The sequence below is a fragment of the Limulus polyphemus genome, unplaced genomic scaffold, assembly GCF_000517525.1.
Source record: "Limulus polyphemus unplaced genomic scaffold, Limulus_polyphemus-2.1.2 Scaffold65, whole genome shotgun sequence".
Lineage (NCBI taxonomy): Eukaryota > Metazoa > Arthropoda > Merostomata > Xiphosura > Limulidae > Limulus > Limulus polyphemus.
In genome coordinates, this window is record NW_013665675.1 from 530,034 (window position 1) to 534,131 (window position 4,098).

The window sequence follows — 4,098 nt, forward strand, 5'->3', positions numbered from 1 at the left end:
GATTCGAACCCCGCGACCCCCAGCTTGCGAGTCGAGTGCCCTAACCACCTGGCCATGCCGGGCCTTCTGGTAAAGGAACGTAAGTTGTTTGACATATCGCTAGTGCACAGAATTTTAGAAAACTCAAAATAATTATCCGAACGAGTGTTTGAAAGAATAAGTACAACCACATGAATTGGGGGAAGCACCTTAGTCTTACACACTCTCCTTGGTCAGTTGGTACGAGATATATTAAGTTAGATAATTTAGTATTAAGGAAATGTAGTTTGAACTATTTTTGTTAAAGAATAAGTTATTAAGAAATACTAGCGACTAAGTCATAGTATATGCTTTTGATTGAACTTTAAGAAATTTGTGTTAAATTTTTGTTATTCCAAACAAATCAAAAGTAAGTATAGAATGTTAGCAGTATTTATGTATTAAAGTACAGTGAAAGTGTTGATGAGACCCACATAGACATTGTAAATGCTCAAGAATATAATTTTTTTAATGAACAAAATTTTTTAAATTATTTTTTTAACTACTACTACTACACACACACACATATATATGTACATTCAAAACTATATTAAAAAAAACCTTCGTTTTGGGTTTAAGCACTCAACTCTGTACCTTTAATGAATTTTCCACGACTGCTGACTGGTTTCTCATCTGCTTTTTTGGATTTTATCTGATAGATGTGATATCCCCAATGTTTTTGGGTGCTATTACCACAGGCAATCTCCGTTATGACTTTTGGATAACGACCGGAAAATGTGAAGGTTTTCTGATCGCCTATTGACAATTAATGTAATTGATAAAATAGTTTTGAAGCTATACTTCTTATACAAACCTTACAACACTTTAATTAATCTGGCTAAGTTAGATTTTCCTAAACCTTTCTGATTCTAATTACTATTTTTCCATATTACGTTGTGTCTCATAACTTGCAAACTCTACAAAAACATCACTGTTTAACTCCTACAGTTTAGGGTATGATATGTTTCTAATTCCATAACTTGATAGTAAAGGTGTCAAAAAGATTTATCATTGCAACTGAGCCTTTTCTTACCTGTGAATCTCATTAGAACATTTTCTTTCTCGTATCTTGATTAAAAACTATGTTATAGGTAGGGTAAAGAGGCTGGGAATGGCCTATTGTTTGCTATCCAGTCTGTGAATCCAACAGTTCTTACTTTACAGTCCGCTGCCGCAAAATCTCGTTCCGTACTTTGGAGTGCGTTATAAGAGTGACCGTAAAATCCGACTAGTGGATAAGTTCAGAAGTTAGTTGGTGGTGGTGGTTGTTGACTAACTACCTTCCCTCTAGTCTATCAGTTTAAAATTAGGGACGGCTATACGCAGGTAGTCCTTTCTGTAGCTATGCGCGAAAATCATGAAACAAACAGACATGCTGTAAGAAATCTAGCGTAACTCTGCCCGCCTAAAATGATCACGAGACAAGTTTTAAACAGCAAACAATGTTACTATAATAACTGTATTCTACTAAAGTAAAAAATTCTAATGTAATACGATATTGAAATTGTCAATGTTATACATATAAAACTATAATATACATTGAATATATATTTACAAATGAACTGAGTTTATTTTACACCTAAACACTAAGGTAGTAGAGAAGAGTTTATAATTAATTAATAAGTTGGTATACAATGATTAAAATTCAAAGATAAGTTTAATAAATTTATAATATAGAGAACATGATTTTCCATACATTGATGGTACATAATTATCATGATTCTTCTTATGCTTATATAACATTATGGAAATGTTAAGATTAAATAAAATAAAGTTTCACGGTTAGGATTATTTTGTTTACTTTATACGTTTTCCATGTCGTATTTTGACAAAAGAGTTTATTTTTATAACAACAACGTGACATAAATGTCAAAGTGTGCACTAAAAGATATTGTAGCCTAATGCTTGAGAATATTATTTAAGTATAGAAACAAAATCGTTAACATAACATAAGTATGATTATAATATATACATAGGGGAATAAATACTACAAATAAATATATTAATTAGCAGTCTAATTCTCAATATACCGTGTTTCTACAAAGTTTCTAGCCTTGAGGACAACCTTGCTGTAATGACTTTGTCACTATTTAGTATGTAGTTTTATTTGTATAGTTTCTTTACTAATATTTTGTTTCGTTGACAAACCAAGATCCAATGAGCTCTGCATAGAGATAACTGAGCTTCAACTGACAATAAACAATTAATGCAACTAATGAAAACATACCTTGTAGATTTTGTATATTGGCCTTTATACCGTTCTCTTCCGGCTAATAAATTACCGTTGGCTGCTGCCAAGCAATTTGAAGCTGGATCCTTTTGTAAACTGCACCAGTTATTCAGCTCTGCTCATTCCACTGTTTGAGAAATGATGCTCATTTCAGGCTTTGGGTTTGAGTGTTTCTTCTGAGTTTTAATACAGCTCCCTTTGAAGCAAGAAATTTCTACTAAAACTGTCATTCTGAGCAGCATTGACCTGAAAAAATATCTCATTTCTATATGTTTGCCTTGTATCATTTCTATCCTGGTAGAGATAAATGAAACCGCCTCAGTACTGCTGGGAATAGTATGATCACCTCTACTTTTGTAAGTATTGTGCAGGTGTAGCACTGTGTGATTAATGTGATAAGGAGGAGAAATTCACAATATTTGCATTTCATATACATTTCCAATACTGTACATTTATATATATTACTATATTTTCACTAAAATTTACACTTTCATAATTTACTAATTCTAGCGCTAAGATAATGTGGGCTAACATATTAGGGTGAAAAATAAACTGTGACTATTTTGATAATAATAAGCAATAATCCCAATATTTACTACTTTGAAAACTACTCCATCTGTTGTTAACAAGAGTGACTGCGTAAATAAAATAAAAAAAAGAAGAAAGTGAAGGGGTTTATTCATAATAAACATTGTTTAAGTGTAAAGATGTATAATGGGGTATTCATGCTGTGCTTACTACAGGGAAAAAAATCATTTTTTAGCGTGAAAGCTCTCAAGCTCATCGCTGAGTCACTGGGTGAAATTAAATCTATATAATTGATTTTATCGCGAAATCCAGAAATCATCAACATTGTATTGATCTCAACTACATATGTTTCACTTAAACCAAGACACTGTCATACAGGTTTCTTTACTATTTTAAACCTAAAGTCTTGTTTTCAAAATAAATATTCCATATACTATGTAGCAGTAATTGCAGTCAGCACATCACATTTATTAGTCCTTAATGGTTAAACTTTTTTCAGAACAAAGTAAACCTAAAATTAGCATAAACTCCCTCTTGGCATTTCGTAAATACTTTAAACGTCACCTTTTAACAGTTAAATTATAGAGTACGTACTTTAAGAGATAACGAACGACCTTGTACTGTTTCATTTTATCTCTCAACATTCACTCTGGTATCTTATTTTTAATGTAAATTAAGCTCAAGTTTTATATCTTTTTTATGAGGAATAGAAATGAATTTTTTTTCAAAATAAGGATTACAATATTACTTGTATTCACCGCTGAAGAAAATTATTATCGTAACCTAAACCTAAGCTTTTAGTAAAGTCTTTCGTGTTCGTTACCCGTTGTATATTATCTGAGTTTGGTTTAGGAAGTGCTGTTTCTCCTTTGAGTGACATTTACTTTATATTATATTATATCTAAGATTTTCGCTTGAAGAAATTCAATCGAAACTGCTTTAGCTGGCATATTCATAACGAAGTTTTACTGTCTTCCCATACTTGTGGATGAAAGTATTGTTTTGTTTAAATCTATATCTTTGTGAACTTTTATAACTCTTAATTTGATGGCACGTCGAGGAATGACGTTACCCTTTATGGTTATTTCAGTGATATCTTTCTTACATCTGACTACAATAGTAGTAAACTAACACACTCACATACATATGTATAAGGTGGAAAATATATTAGATCTGTACATAGATCGCATAATCTTCTTTCATTTAAATCATTTCCCAGGAGGTAAGGAAGATAAAAAGAAAAGAAATATAGAAAAAAAAAAAAAAAAAAAAAAAAAATATATATATATATATATATATATATATATATATATATATATATA